This window comes from Apium graveolens, chromosome 2, assembly GCF_009905375.1.
Source record: "Apium graveolens cultivar Ventura chromosome 2, ASM990537v1, whole genome shotgun sequence".
In the NCBI taxonomy this organism is placed as follows: domain Eukaryota; kingdom Viridiplantae; phylum Streptophyta; class Magnoliopsida; order Apiales; family Apiaceae; genus Apium; species Apium graveolens.
The window spans coordinates 189,440,412-189,457,028 of NC_133648.1; the positions used below are offsets into that span (position 1 = coordinate 189,440,412).

Consider the following 16,617-nt stretch of genomic DNA (forward strand, 5'->3'; position numbering starts at 1 on the left):
AGGCCAAGAGCATCTGGTGTGTAAGCTTAAGAGGTCTATTTATGGACTTAAACAAGCTTCTAGAGACTGGAATATTCGTTTTGATCAGGCAGTCCAGTCATATGGATTTGATCAAAGTCCAAGCGAATCGTGCGTGTATAAGAGAAGTGAAGGTAATGCAGTGGTTTTTCTAGTACTATATGTAGATGATATTTTACTCATTGGAAACAATGTTGAGATGTTGTCATCAGTAAAGGCATGGTTGTTCAAACAATTTGACATGAAGGACTTAGGTGAAGCGGTATACATCCTTGGGATCAAAGTTATAAGGGATCGCAAGAAAAGGATGTTGGCTTTATCTCAAGAGCCCTACATTGATGAAGTATTAGCTCGTTTTAACATGCAGAACTCCAAGAAAGGTTTTTTACCTTTTAAGCATGGAGTTGCTCTATCTAAGAAGCAGTGTCCTTCGACACCTAAGGATATAGAGAGCATGAAAGCAGTTCCTTATGCTTCAGCATGTGGAAGCTTAATGTATGCTATGTTATGTACGAGGCCTGACATCTGCTTTGCTGTAGGCATGGTTAGTAGATATCAGTCGAACCCAGGTCAGGAACATTGGAGTGCAGTAAAAACTATACTCAAGTACCTGAGAAGGACTAAGGAGTATATGTTAATTTACAAGGCCTCAGATCTATTTCCTTTGGGATATACTGATTCAGATTTCCAATCAGATAGGGATAAGAGGAAATCAACCTCGGGATATGTTTTTACTTTGGGAGGTGGAGCCGTTATATGGAGGAGTGTAAAGCAGAAATGCATTGCAGACTCCACCATGGAGGCCGAGTACGTGGCGGCCTCTGAGGCTGCCAAGGAGGCTGTATGGTTCAGGAACTTCCATTTGGACTTAGATGTGGTACCTAAATTGCCTAAGAGCTTGACGGTGTATTGTGATAACACTGGTGCTGTGGCAAATTCAAAGGAACCGCGAGACCACAAAGCAGCTAAACATATTGAACATAAGTATCATCTCATACGAGGAATCGTAAAGCGAGGGGATATAGTTGTGGCTCACATATCATTAGAAGACAACCGAGCAGATCCTTTCATATAGAGCTTGCCAACCAAGGTTTTTGACAAGCATGTGGAAGCGATAGGAGTCAGATGGATGGACACATAGATATTTATGTAATAGTGGATTAAATAAACACTGATGTACATATAGAATATTTTGAGTATAAGTGGGAGATTGTTAGTGTATAATGAAAATATTTATTTGAAGTATGTACATTTATTTCTGGCCAGTTTATTTGAGAATCATTTGAATGTTTACATGTTGTCTAATATTATATATTGTGAACAATCTAGTATCAAATGGGATACAGAATATTAGATTGTTAAATACGGTTATATAATATAATAAGGTTCACAGCACAGGTGGTGTTGGACAATCCACTGGTATGGGTGTAGTATTATTTAGATTAGTTTATATTGACTAATAAATAATGCTAGTATACTTTGTGTATATTGAACATGATCAAATTTAGAATTGTTCCCTTAATACTGATTAAGAAGGAGAACTAAGATTCTATGTTATTATTAATGCTTAGGTTCTTAATCCGGAAATAGTAATTGACACGTGTATATTATTTACATGCTTTGATTTATATATGAAATAATTCTTTTGAATTATATCATTATATTTTGGGTGATGGAATTATATACATGTTGGATATTATTTATTGAAGGAATCCATGTCCTGATAATATTCGGGTTAATGATGTCCCCTTGAAAGCTCAAAAAGATTTAATTATGAGAAACCCTGCAGGTGGAATTTATTCTGGCATAATTAAATAAAGGTTGAGTGGATGATCAAGGATAAAAGATATTAATTAAATAAATTATCAGTAATTTATTTAATTAATGGACATATGATATTTTAAATATGGGGAATTTAATAAGCAAATAATATTGGAACCGAATTAATTAAATTACGGTATTAGGAAAGGTAGTGCAAATATTAATTCTTTAGTGGATTGAATTAATATTTAATTACATTGGGCTAGGATCAAGATGTAATTAGAAGGCCCAACCTAATTATCCATGGTCCCTATTGTAGCCTATATATATTCTTATTCTCTTCTTGCTTGGAATTATGTGAAAACATATTGTAGCCACCAAGGAGCAAGAAGAGAGGATAACTTGAGAAGACGGAGGCCACACTTCGCTCAAGGGAATTTGGGAATACAATAGAAGAGCGTGGAATCAACCATTAACAAGGTAATCCTTTTTTTCATAATCTTTATCGTAAAATGAAGTAACACCCTAAGTCCGTGGTTCCCAACATTGAGGTGGCGTAAGAGGCTAATTCGGTTGCGCGCATTATAAAACCGATTAGTCTAGCAGGTCAGAGACCTAGCTAGTCTCTGAGTTCCAGAACAGGTAAATGGGATGGCAGTTAGAGCCGTCTGGTGTTGATAGCCTGATCAGCTATCTTCACATATCGGCTATGTATCTGATTGGGATTTGTGAATTATATGAAAGCATGATTGATTGATACAGCAGTTTTATAAAATGGTTAGCATGCTAAAATTGGACTCTGGTATTACGCAGCACACAATAATGTTGTTTTCACAAAGCATGCTAATTAGTGATATCCAGTTACTTTGATTATCATTATGAAATGTTAATATCATGATTACAGCTCTGTTCCCATTATTGTTACATTCCTGTTTTAGTCTGTTATTCATATTTGGTACTGCTGAGCGATTATGCTCACCCTTGCAAACTGTTATGTACATTTCACAGATTCCTAGAAGATCAGTCAGACCGACCCATGTTCCCGCCCCTCTGGACCCGGCTCCTCTGAGGTAGTTTGTATCAGGCCATGAGGTCTGAGGAGTTACTGAATAAAGTTAGTGTGTCGTAGATAGTGAATAAAGAGTTTGTAGTATTAAGAATCTGAATTATACTTGAACCTGGATCGGATCTTGGTTTGGGGTCAAGTTAATATATTCTAATAATAATTCTGTTGTTTATATTTTTGAGTAATTGTGTTTAGTGACGTCAACTCCTGACCCCGGGGTTGAGGCCGTCACAACTAGCTTATCTTTACTTCGCTATCAATTCTTGAGTCCTTCGACTATAACCTATAGAGCTGAAATATCCTACGTTAAATGACTAGGTATGCTTGATGTTAGGGTGAAAATACGCGCTAATATTCACACAAGTATATGCGTTTGCAAGTAGTATAAGATATAAATCAGATTCATTCCCACAGAGAATGGTTTAGATTAAGTTCAATTTATGCACATATGCAACAATGTATGGTTATCGCTCAATGCTAAGACAAATAACAAATTGGTTTTTTATTAAACTAAGAGATTATACTAAATAACATTAACTAAGAGAATTGAGGTTGAATTAATATATATGACAAACATGGGATCCTAACTTCATTAAATACTTCATTCAATAGCCGTTCTTAACCTTAGCATGTGATGGTAATGACACTAATCAGATAACATGAAACTGATAAACGCCAACTTTCGTTGCACGAGTACCATTCTACCAAACATCCACTAAAGAGATAGAAGCTGAATAGGAACCAATTATATTGAGACCCTATATGTCTATAGAATATGACAATATAACGGTTTAAGAATAAGTTATCCAGAATGATTACATAGGGAAAGTAAAACGGTTAGAGTTACCCACTAATCATGCATACAATAGATGAACCTATGCTAGCATGGCAAGTTCTAAACCTCTATATTCACTGTCGCTTCAATAGAAATTAACACGCTATCTTATATGTTAGCTACGCACATAAGACGAATAAGCACAACCAATACTAGGATATCATTCAATCACAACACACCAAGATATTGAAACAAATTAACTACTGAAATCCATAAGTAAATCTGCTAGAACCCCATGACAACGATTAGACCATAATTGAACTCATCGTCACCATGGGTTCATATGAAAACATGATAATACACACAATATAAACTAATAAAAATACTTATTAAAACCAGAGTACGTCACAAGAGTAATAAGGTTCAAAGTAAAGAAAACTAGCATCCACCGATACAACGAATAAAAGAATCACAAGAAAACATATACTTCCTCTTCTTCATTACGATGTGCTAAAACGGTCTTCTTCCTTCTCTCCTTGCTCCTTGCTTGATACCACACTTATGTGAAACATCTCTGAGAACTACTTATATAGAAGCCCACAAGAACCAGCCGTTTCAGAAGTCCAACAGAATAAGGATTATAAAATTCAGTATTAAAATTCTCGTCCCTGAGTGGCCCCCCAGATTCCCGAGCGGGCGCCCAAGCTCCCAAGCGGCCGCCCAGCATCCTGAGCGGGCGCCCAAGCACCTTCTGGAAAATTCTGAATTCTGCTCCTGATTTTGCTGCGTTCTGCCCCCAACTTTCCACAACCAATGCCAAGCACTTCCCTAGGCTTATTTCTGATGAATTCTTCCTACATACGCAAGTTATACCCTGAAATGCAAAAACACTAGAAAAACACATCAAATACACAAAATACCGGATTTCAAGACATCAATTCAAGCCATTATAAGACGTTCTAAGTGGTATAAAATGCCAATTATCATACCCCCAAACTTAAAGCGATGCTTGTCCTCAAGCGTCACAGACTCAAAAATAAAACAAAAATATGCATGAATGCAATATACATGAAATGCAGCGATCCCCCTCACAATGACTAAACCAACCAACTCATGACATCATAACAAATGCAATTAGGCGAATAAAAATCAATCAAATCATGCAAACTAACATACAACCAGAAACGTGGTATATGCAGATGCTTAACAGATATGCTTCAAAACTAGATCAATTATCATAACTCGATTAACCTCAAGGTAATCACATGATTATACGAAGAATAAATTCTAGGCACAAAATGACTTATAACACTTCAAGATCACTGGAGCTTACTACGGAATAATGCTTTTATTCAACACAACAACAAATGCTTATTTGACCGTGCAATGAGTGAGGTCCATAAAATACTTATGCAATGGCATCCATTTAGCGAGCGTTAGGTTAGTGGATCCCAGACTATAAAAGCCTTAGGTCACTAGGCACAAAGTCCCCTAAGAACTTAATAACTCGAATACCAAAGAGCCCACTCGTGATCAATTATGCATTAACTCTTTATTTTTTTTCTTTTTTCAAATTTCTGAGCAAGTGCGTTTCGCTCCATCTTGCTCAACCCTAGACTACTCACATAGCAATACGAGCCGTCTACTAGCCATTTGACACCTAACCACAATTAGAAATGAATTCCAATTTTTACTCCAAATTTTTTTCTTTTCATGCCTTTTATCATTAAGGGCCTATCATAAATTCTAAGCATAATCAATAGATTAACCTCAAAAACCATCAAACCATGACAACCGTCTAGTCCTTAAGCATACTCTAAGACTTAGTGAAATTACAAGTGTTTTTAGCATGCATGTCAACCTATAAGACTCAATCATTACTCTAACGCTATCACTATACTTGCATCAATATCAAAAATCAATCGGTAAAGCAACGCAAATGGGATCATGGTATATGCATGAGCTAAATGTCATGATAAATAAAGCTATAAAATAAAAAAAACTATTATATGGCAAAAATATGCAAATATATGAACTAAACTATCATGAATATGCAACTACATGACACACACACAAAAATATTCTTTAACTACCACCCCCAAACTTAAAATTTTCAATGTCCTCATTGAAGGTAATAATAAGGATTTCAGGCATACCTAATTAGCAGGAGAGTCACCCTCGTCGAGTGGAGGATCAGGTGGTCAATCAACCTCGCCACCAGTATCTCAAACAACAGTATCGAAAGCATGTGTCAAATCTTCAGCAAAATGATGGTGAATGTCATGCATGGCCTCCATACGCCTAGTCACTCGCCTGTACTGCTCATCACCAAGACCACACCTATCAACTACCTGTTGCACATGAGAAGAACCCTCTGTAGGTACGGGAATATCCATCCAGCCACTCTCTACATCATCAAAAATATATCCCAAGCCCTTATCATGTGGTGCACCTAAGAATGAATAACTCAAGTGATATGGCATTCGGTTGAGCTCAAGTGTGGGAGCTTCTTGAATAAATGGTTTGAAACGCTCCTGAGAAATTTTCAGCTCTGCTAACCCAAGAGAATCGAATGGTAAATCCAACTTCCTCTTCCACGGAGGTGTATTTAAAACCTGCATTTGCTCTACTTTAAAGCACTCCTCTTTAGCTGTGGGTAACTTTATTTCTTTGAACACATTAAAAATGACCTTTTGATCGTGAACCTTCATCGAAAGCTCTCCTTTTTGCACATCAATCATAGTTCGGCCAGTCGCTAAGTATGGTCTTCCCAAGATAATGGGAATCTTCTTATCTTCCTCAAAATCAAGAATTACAAAGTCAGCAGGGAAGATGAGTTTATCCACCTTGACCAAGACATCCTCCAATGTACCTCGTGGATAAACGATGGAATGGTCAGCTAGTTACAATGACATGATGTTGGTTTCAGATCAGGCAGACCAAGCTTCTTGAAGATAGACAAGGGTATCAGATTGATTCTAGCTCCTAAATCACATAAACACTTGTCGAATGACAAGTTTCCGATGGTGTAAGGAATAGTGAAGCTTCCAGGATCTTTAAGCTTCGGAGGCAAATCTGTTGCAGCACAGCACTGCATTCCTCCGTTAGGGCAACGGTCTCTAAGTCATCGCGCTTCACTTTCCGAGAGAGAATACCTTTCATAAACCTCGCATAGCTAGGCATCTGTTCAAGAGCTTCAGCGAAAGGTATATTGATATGCAGTTTCTTGAACACCTCCAAAAACTTCTCAAACTGCTTATCCAGCTTTTTCTTCTACAACCTCTTCAAAAAAGGAGGTGGAGGATAGATCTGTTTCTCCCCTATATTACCCTCAGGAGGAGTGTGTTCCATAGTAGTCTTCCTTGGTTCCACCTCTGCTTCCTTCTACACTTCTTCTTCAGCCACAACTGCATTTTCTGAAACTTGAGACTTTTTAGGCTATTCATCTTGCTAAATTTGGGGGCTTGCAACCTTTCCAGACCTTAAGGTGATGGCGTTCACCTGTTCTTCAACTTCCCTCTTGCTTGGATTAGGTTCTGTATCACTAGGAAGCCTCCCTGGTGGTCGATTCAATAACGCATTAGCAATTTACCCTATTTGGTTCTCCAGAGTCTTGATAGAAATAGCCTGGCTTTGGCATATTAGAGCCTGGTTTTTGCACATAAGCCTCAACTCCTCTAATTCAGATTTTTCATTCGAAGATAGACCTGCATCATGATTTTGTTGTTGAATTTGGAGTTGTTGTTTTGGTGCAAATTGTTGCTGAATACCAGGAGGGTTGAATAGCTTATTTCAAAACTGCTGGAACGGCTATTGTATCGCATTCTGATTGTTGCTCCAGCTGAAGTTAGGATGATTCCAGTTGTCAGGATGATAAGTGTCTGGAACTGGTTGTTGCGATCTCTGAAAGTTGCTCACAAATTGAGCTGATTCACTAGATATAGCGCATTGCTCAGTCACATGCGGACCTGCACACAGCTCACAAACACTAATTATCTGCTTAACACCACAGTTAGCCAGAGAATCGATCTTCATAGACAACGCCTTTAGTTGAGCAGTGATAGTCGTAGCTGTATCCACCTTAAGAACTCCTGCTACCTTGCTCTGTGGCAATCTCTGGGCTGGATACTGATATTCATTAGTAGCCATCAGTTCAATTAGATCATAAGCTTCCTCATAGCTCTATGCCAATAATGCTCCACCTGCTGCATCAAGCATGGGTCTGGACTGTGCTCCCAACCCATTGTAAAAACAATTGATGATAATCCAATCAGACATTCCATGATGAGGAGACTTCCTAAGCATCTCCTTGTAGCGCTCCCAAGCTTCATATAAAGATTCTCCTGATTGCTGCGCAAATTGAGTAAGAGCATTCCTGATTGCAACTGTCTTTGCCATAGGGAAGAATTTAGTAAGAAACTTCTGAGCAAGATCTTCCTAAGTAGTAATTGAACCAGCTGGTAGAGAGTGTAACCAACTCTTAGCCTTGTCCCTCAGAGAGAATGGGAACAGTCTCAGCGTCACAGCATCTTCAGAAACACCGTTGAACTTGAAGGTGTCGCAGATCTCAATGAAGTCCCTAATGTGCATATTTGAATCTTCAGTTGGAGAACCCCCAAACTGGATTGAATTCTGCACCCATTGAATTATGTCAGGCTTGATCTCAAAGGTATTAGCTGTGATAGCTGTCCGGATAATGCTAGATTGAATGTCATTGATCTTGGGTTGAGAAAAATCCATCAAGGCTTTCATTCGTGCTGCTGGATCTCCCATTGTAATGAGTACCTGAAACACAAACAAATAAACCGTGAAAGTAAAAGAATCCGAGTCAGTGAAATTTAACGACCACTGATGATAAGCACATAAACTAAAAATTAACACCGAGTCCCCGGCAGCAGCCCAAAAACTTGTTAGGGCGAAAACACGTGCTAATATTCATGCAAGTATACGCGTTCGCAAGTAGCATAAGATATAAATCAGATTCGTTCCCATAGAGACTGGTTTAGGTTAAGTTCAATTTATGCACCTATGCAACAATGTATGGTTATCGCTCAATGCTAAGACAAATAACAAATTGGTTTTTTATTAAACTAAGAGATTATACTAAATAACATTAACTAAGAGAATTGAGGTTGAATTAATATATATGACAAACATGGGATCCTAACTTCATTAAATACTTCATTCAATAGCCTTATTGTTCTTAACCTTAGCATGTGATGGTGATGACACTAATCAGATAACACGAAACTGATAAACGCCAACTTTCGTTGCACGAGTACCATTCTACCATACATCCACAAAAGAGATAGAAGCTGAATAGGCACCAATTATATTGAGACCCTATATGTCTATAGAATTTGACAACATAACGGTTTAAGCATAAGTTATCAATAATGATTACATAGGGCAATTAAAACGGTTAGAGTTACCCACTAATCATGCATACAATACATGAACCTATGCTAGCATGGCAAGTTCTAAACCTCTATATTCACTGTCGCTTCAATAGAGATTAACACGCTATCTTATATGTTAGCTACGCACATAAAACGAATAAGCACAACCAATACTAGGATATCATAAAATCATTACACACCAAGATATCGAAACAAATTTACTATTGAAATCCATAAGTAAATCCGCTAGAACCCCATGACAACGATTAGCCCATAATTGAACTCATCGTCACCATGGGTTCATATGAAAACATGATAAGACACACAATATAAACTAATAAAAATTCTTATTAAAACCAGAGTACGTCACAAGAGTAATAAGATTCAAAGTAAAGAAAACTAGCATCCACTGATACAACGAATAAAAGAATCACAAGACAACGTATGCTTCCTCTTCTTCATTGCGATGTGCTAGAACGGTCTTCTTCCTTCTCTCCTTGCTCTTTGCTTGATACCACACTTCTGTGAAACGTCTTTGAGAACTACTTATATAGAAGCCCACAAGAACCAACCGTCTCAGAAGTCCAAGAGAATAAGGATTATAAAATTCAGTATTAAAATTCTCATCCCTGAGCGGCCACCCCAGATTCCTGAGCGAGCGCCCAAGCTCCCAAGCGGCCGCCCAGCATCCTGAGCGGGCGCCCAAGCACCTTCTGGAAAATTCTGAATTATGCTCCTGATTTTGGTGCGTTCTGCCCCCAACTTTCCACAACCAATGCCAAGCACTTCCCTAGGCTTATTTCTGATGAATTCTTCCTACATATGCAAGTTACACCCTAAAATGCAAAAACACTAGAAAAACACATCAAATACACAAAATACTTGATTTCAAGACATCAATTCAAGTCATTATAAGACGTTCTAAGTGGTATAAAATGCCACTTATCACTTGACATATCCTCGCTAATAACCTACCCGTACGATATCAAATCCTTACTCGTAATTAGACATATTATAATAAAACACCCAACAATTAGGGTTCACGTTCTCGAAAAATCGGTTCGATGTTCATTTTCAGAAAATACATATACTCGTCATCTTACGAAATTAGGGTTATGGGTTTTGGAAAAATATTTCATCACACTGTCACGCCCCCAACTTAAACAGCAAATTAAATATAACTATTACAATATTTTAAAAAGAAGTAAACATAACCAACTCCAAGATCTTACAGTTTAGGGTTTGGAACAGCCCAACACTACCATCTATTACAACTGATTTTAAATAGCGAGTCCTCACACAAAACTACTATCTCTTATTCTACCTGAGCTCGAACATAAGCATCAGCATCACAGGTCTTACGGGCAGTTTGCTTGAATCTAACCATAGCTGCTAGTTGTAATATCAGGGTAAATCAAGGAGTGAGCCAAATGCTCAACAAGTACTAAACAGTACGATACAAAACACAAATCGAGATATACATTAAAGAATGATAATGGGAAGACATAACCACTGATAACGAGAGATAAAACTTTGGGTGATGGCATCATTTTGCTTGTATCAAAACAATTTCAAAACCATATCTTAATCAAAATCATTTTATGACGCTACGGATTACAGCCGGTGATCAGCCGCGAAGTAATCCCGAACCTCGCTGGGTTCTAAAACATTAATGGGAACCCTAGGCAACTATTAAGCCTAATATAAGTGTGGAAAGGACTCGCGTCTCAGTCCAGATCCACTATTCAAAGAAAACATTTATCCCCCTTTGGGACTGAAAAACCACATTTTATTTATTTCAAAAAAACTGATGCCGATTTATGACCAAAATCTCTTTTAACAGTAAACATTTTTATCAAGGGATTATAGATCAACTCGAAACACGGGAAATATGGTACTAAATCTCAAGGCTATGATCCACTAAACTTTACTCCATTAGGGTAACAGAAAGGTTTTCATATATAAAACTTGGACAAGAAAATTTAGTGAGGCTATTGGATATTATGTAGGGGTAATGCCAAACTGGGCTTAAAGCAATGGTTTCTCGTCAAGGCACAAGTGCTGGATCATCAAGAAGATAAGCTTCATGAATACTAAGGGTGTTAAGGTATGAAGAATGATCTTTAACTCAGAATATATCAAAACTGTCAAGCTTTAAGATAAGAAAGAGGGGTATCAATTAATGAGGAATCACTTTGATAAATATCTGGCTTTCAGGGTTCAAGGTAAGGTTCTATAGGGGTTCAAGTACTAGGATGAGATATCAATACTTAGGAATCATCAGCATGTTAATCAAGAGAATCAACCAAGAGTTATAACTACCCTTTCTTTTATCATGGCATTCAAAATACCTTTAATATACTATCATGATAAAACTACTTTGCAATACGTACACGAGGGTTCATGGCATTTCTATATGATTCAAAGATAATCATAAGATATGTTGATTTAAATATATCAAAATGACTCAGGATAGTTGCGTCAATATATATGAACTATTTGTTACACAATTGCAGTGAATACGAAGATAGGTTGAATCACTTGCCTTGAGAAAGGCTGGTCTGGTCTGACTGGTAGGAGCAACTGGAAGCTTTACTCGACCTTTATGGCAAGTTTACCCTCGTCTCGAGATCCTACATAAATAATAATAATCCTCATTATAATATATTCTCACCAACTTAACCTATTTACAACCCAAAATTAAACACGGATGTCACTTAGGCCTATATGCACTTAATTTATATTCACCTTATAAATATAATTGCACACACATAGCCACATATACTCACATATCATATATTTATACCAAATAACACCATATACACCATAATGCAATACTAGGCTTGGATGATCTCGACTCACAACTTAAGTCACTTGGTCGCTAAACTAGACAAAGTCTTCAAATTTTGGTTTCCTAACTCGATGTGCCTTTACTAAACTATCCAAGACCTATTGACCCTCACTTGGGCCTTTTGCTCTACTGACCTTATACTATCTTAAAACTATGGTGGTCAACCTAGATCTCACTCCTAAGTTTTCTAAAACTATGTGTTAAGTGAAAGTGCTTACTTGTGTAAATTTCAGAATGACATCTATGGTTTCTTGAGTGTATTAGACACTCTTAAACTACAAGTTTTCCTTCAAAACTTTTACACAAGACTCTCCTGACCAAAGGGAATCTCCCAAAATTGATGTGGCTCAAGGGCCTGGCTTGGGCCTTCTTGGGCCTAAGCTAAAATTCCAAGGTTCCCCTGTTTTTCTGGGCAGAAAACGCCCTGACTAGAATTAATTTGTGACACATGGTTCTAACTCATATCCAATGAAATATGGCTGGAAAAACTTCTCTGACACTCCCTCTAACTAAGGCCCAACAGGGCCTAATGAGGGCCTACCCATGACATGGTCAAATCTCCCTATTTCTAAGTTGTAACAAAACTGTCCCCTACTGGACAGATTTTATTATTCTACTTGTGCACCTAACCAAATGACATGCAAACCTCCAACCAACCCCTAAAACCTTTTATATACTCCCAATACTAACTTCTGGTGGCTTGGTCCTCAAAGTGCACATCAATGACATGGTCAAAACTCACTCTAAACCTCAGGATACTAAACTGATTTTCTGCAGAAACTATAACTCTCCTTTCTCCAAGGTTTTGACTTGACAAACTCAACCACCAACAACCCAATACCCAAACCAAGACTTAAACATGGTGATCTACTGAACTAACTCCCTTATACTCAAAATAATCTTGATGGAGATCATCCTTACCTAAGGTGCAATCATGACAAAATAAAAGAAACCACATTTCACAACTCACAAATCATCAAATTTTTTGAAAATAACAAGTTATGTTTTTTTATAAAATATACCCGAATTATTACCATGCATCAAGGAACACTAATCAATATTAAGACGTTATTCCTACTGAAATTAAAGCTTACTAACAAAATCTTTCCAAATGATCAAAATCTTATAACATTCTAAGAGAAATCCACATGCATGCATGTCTTCGAGTTTTACCAACCAAAGCAACATATTTTCTAAATATATTTCACTATGAAATTGACATGCAAGCCTAGCATAAGCTATATCTAGATGATGACTTAGCATGCAAAGGGTTTCATCAAATTTTCACTACAAGATTCATGCCATTATCATATAAACATACAAAGATTGATCAAAGCAACAAGAATGATCTCAAGGACCATTCATTCGGCTCCCTTAAGGTCATGGCCGAATGAAATGGAAGGGAAATGGCCATTCAACATGAAGAGTTTCCTTCTCAAGACTTGGCACTTCACCATTCCTTGTAGTCCTCTCAAAAACAACCTTAAATCCATAAGAATCAAGGTTGTACTTTGAGTTTCAACTAAAACCTTGACATGCAACCTTAAAACTTAAAATTTTTACTCAAAACTCCTTGAAATATATGTGATCATGATATGGGAAGTAGTATTTACTTGTATAGAAGGTGGGAGCTTGGTTGAGGAATGAAGAAAATGGGGCGGGTTGGTCTCGGCTAAAACCCGAGAGTGAGGGGGAGGAGGGCCGAGAGTGAGAGAGGGAGGAGGGAGGGAGGAGAAAGTGTGGTGTGAGTGGAGTGAATTATCATGCCATTTGCTTGTTTTATGGTTTTTGATTTGATAAAATGTGAGTGGGAATGAGAATTGACAAGACTAACCTTCCAATTATACTTGGATCATTTTGCATGCAAGGGCAAAGAAGGAATTTGGCTAGTAAAATAAGAGTTAGTGGGGTTGGAATTGTCTCTTTAGCCCATTAAATTGAATAGAAAAGGATTTGCATGCAAGGGCAACCGTGTAATTTGCTAATTATGACAACTAAAAGTTATAAAGATTTATTTTTATAAAATAAAATACAAGTTCAAAAATTATAAAATTTATACCAGAAAATAACTTGGATTTTTAGAAATTTTATAAAACCACTTTTGAAATTTTGTGAACAAAATAACTTTTAAAAAGAAATTTATTCAAGGTTTAAAATATTCCTTATAAATCAAAAATAAAGCATACAATAGTTGAATATATTGGCATTCGGTTTTAAAATTGCACCAAATTTACAAATAGTATTACACGAAAATGCCGATTGTAACATCCTCTCCCCCTTAAGGGATTCTGTCCCCGGAATCTAAGAGAACAGATGAGGATACCGGGAACGCATATAAGAATCTAACTCCCAAGTCGATTCTTCGACCTGAGAGTTTCTCCAAAGTACTTTTACTAACTTTACCATCTTATTCCTAAGACTCTTCTCTTGCCAGTCGAGTATTTTGACAGGTTGCTCCACAAATGACAGGCCTGCCTGAATTTCTACAGGTTCATATTCTATCACATGGCTAGCATCAGGATTATACTTCTTAAGCAACGACACATGGAACACATTATGCACATGCTGATACTGAGGTGGTAAGGCCAACTCGTAGGCCACCTTCCCCACTTGACTCAAAATTTCAAAAGGACCTATATATCTAGGTGCTAACTTCCCTTTCTTGCCAAATCTAGACAACCCTTTTCTAGGTGACACCTTCAACAAAATAGCTTCGCCAATTTGGAATCGAACATCCTTACGCGCTGGATCCGCATACTTCCTCTGTCTATCTTGAGCAGCAAGCAACCTTTTCTGAATTAACTTGACTGTGTTATGCAACTGTTGTACCAATTCTGAGCCGAGATTCCTTCCTTCTCCTACTTCATCCCAACTTGTTGGTGATCTACATTTTCGCCCGTACAAAGTTTCGCATGGTGGCATGCCAATACTGGAATGATAGCTATTGTTGTAAGAGAATTCAATCAACGGCAAGTGGTCGTCCCAACTTCCTGCAAAATCGATTGCACAACTGTGCAACATGTCTTCGATTATTTGAATTGTCCTTTCGCTCTGACCATCAGTCTGCGGGTGGTACGCCGTGCTCATATTCAACTTCGTGCCAAGACATTCTTGAAATTGCTTCCAGAATCTCGAGTTAAATCAGGGATCTCTGTCTGAAACTATTGATACGGGTACTCCATGCCTTAGTACGATTTCGCGCACATACAGATGAACCAATTTGTCCAGTGACGACTTCTCGTTAATTGGAAGGAAATGCGCTGACTTCGTAAGACGATCAACTATAACCCATATAGTGTCATGCCCGGATTTCGTTTACGGTAGTCCTACTATAAAGTCCATAGCAATATTTTCCCATTTCCATTCTGGAATCTTTAGGGGCTGAATTAATCCGCTTGGTCATTGATGTTCTGCCTTCACCTTTTGACAAGTATAACACTTCGCAACCCATTATGCCACGTCTCGCTTCATATTTGGCCACCAAAAGTTCTGCTTTAAGTCCCGATACATCTTGGTGCTTCCCGGGTGGATTGAAAATTTCAAATTGTGGGCTTCGTGTAGGATCTCATTCTTTAATTCAGGTATATGAGGAATCCAAATTCTGGAAGAAATCCTTAGTATCCCTTGCTCATCCCTTTGAGTATTAATCTCCTCTCCAATTAACTGATTCTTCTCTTTCTCCATTACTTCTTCTTGACAATTCTTTACCTTTTCCACTAGTCTTGGCTGAAAAGTCATTGCACGATAAACTTCTTCAACTTTTCCACATTCACAAAGTTTCAGTTCAAATCTATTGATTTCTTCAGATAATTCCTTTGGTGTTGTCATCATATTCAGTCCCTCTTTCCTACTTAGAGCATCGGCCACAACATTCGCCTTTCCAGGATGGTAATTTATCGAGCAGTCATAGTCCTTGATCAATTCCGGCCATCTCCTCTGCCTCATATTGAGCTCCTTCTGAGTGAAAATGTACTTTAAACTCTTATGATCTTTGTAGATTTCACACTTTTCTCCGTAGAGGTAATGTCTCCAAATCTTAAATATGAACACTATGGCGGCTAGTTCCAAGTCATGCGTCGGGTACTTCAACTCATGCGGTTTTAACTGTCTTGACGCATACGCAATCACCTTACTATGTTGCATTAACACACAGCCCAATCCCTTATGTGAAGCATCGCTGAATATCACGAAATTTCCTTGGTCATCTGGAAGCACTAACACCAGAGCTGTTACCAATCTCTGCTTCAACTCTTGAAAGCTATCCTCACATTCTGCACTCCATTCAAACTTTTGATTCTTTCTGGTTAACTTGGTCAATGGCGTGGCGATTTTCGAAAAATCCTTGACAAACCTTTTATAGTATCCTGCCAACCTAGAAAACTTCGCACTTCCGTAGGAGTCTTTGGCCTCTCCCAACTCATAACTGCCTCAATCTTTGCCGGATCCACTTTAACTCCTTCATTTCCAATGACATGCCCCAAAAATTGAACTTCCTTTAACCAAAACTCACATTTGGTAAACTTGGCATACAACTTCTCTTGACGAAGTATCTCCAATGCTATCTAGAGATGCTGCTTATGTTCTTCTTCCGACTTAGAATAAATAAGGATGTCATCAATGAATACTACTACAAACTTGTCCAAATACTTCTTAAATACTCGATTCATCAGATGCATAAATGCGGCCGGGGCGTTGGTCAATCCAAACGGCATTACTAGGAATTCATAATGCCCATATCTGGTCCTAA

At 37.8% G+C, this 16,617-nt stretch overlaps 1 non-coding gene across 1 annotated transcript; it reads left to right on the top strand.

Moving 5' to 3' along the window:
* The first annotated feature begins 7,896 nt into the window (after positions 1-7,896).
* On the top strand, positions 7,897-8,003 carry LOC141710210 (small nucleolar RNA R71). The gene has a single exon (XR_012570742.1). It is a non-coding gene; the product is annotated as a small nucleolar RNA R71 (small nucleolar RNA).
* The last annotated feature ends 8,614 nt before the right edge of the window (positions 8,004-16,617 follow it).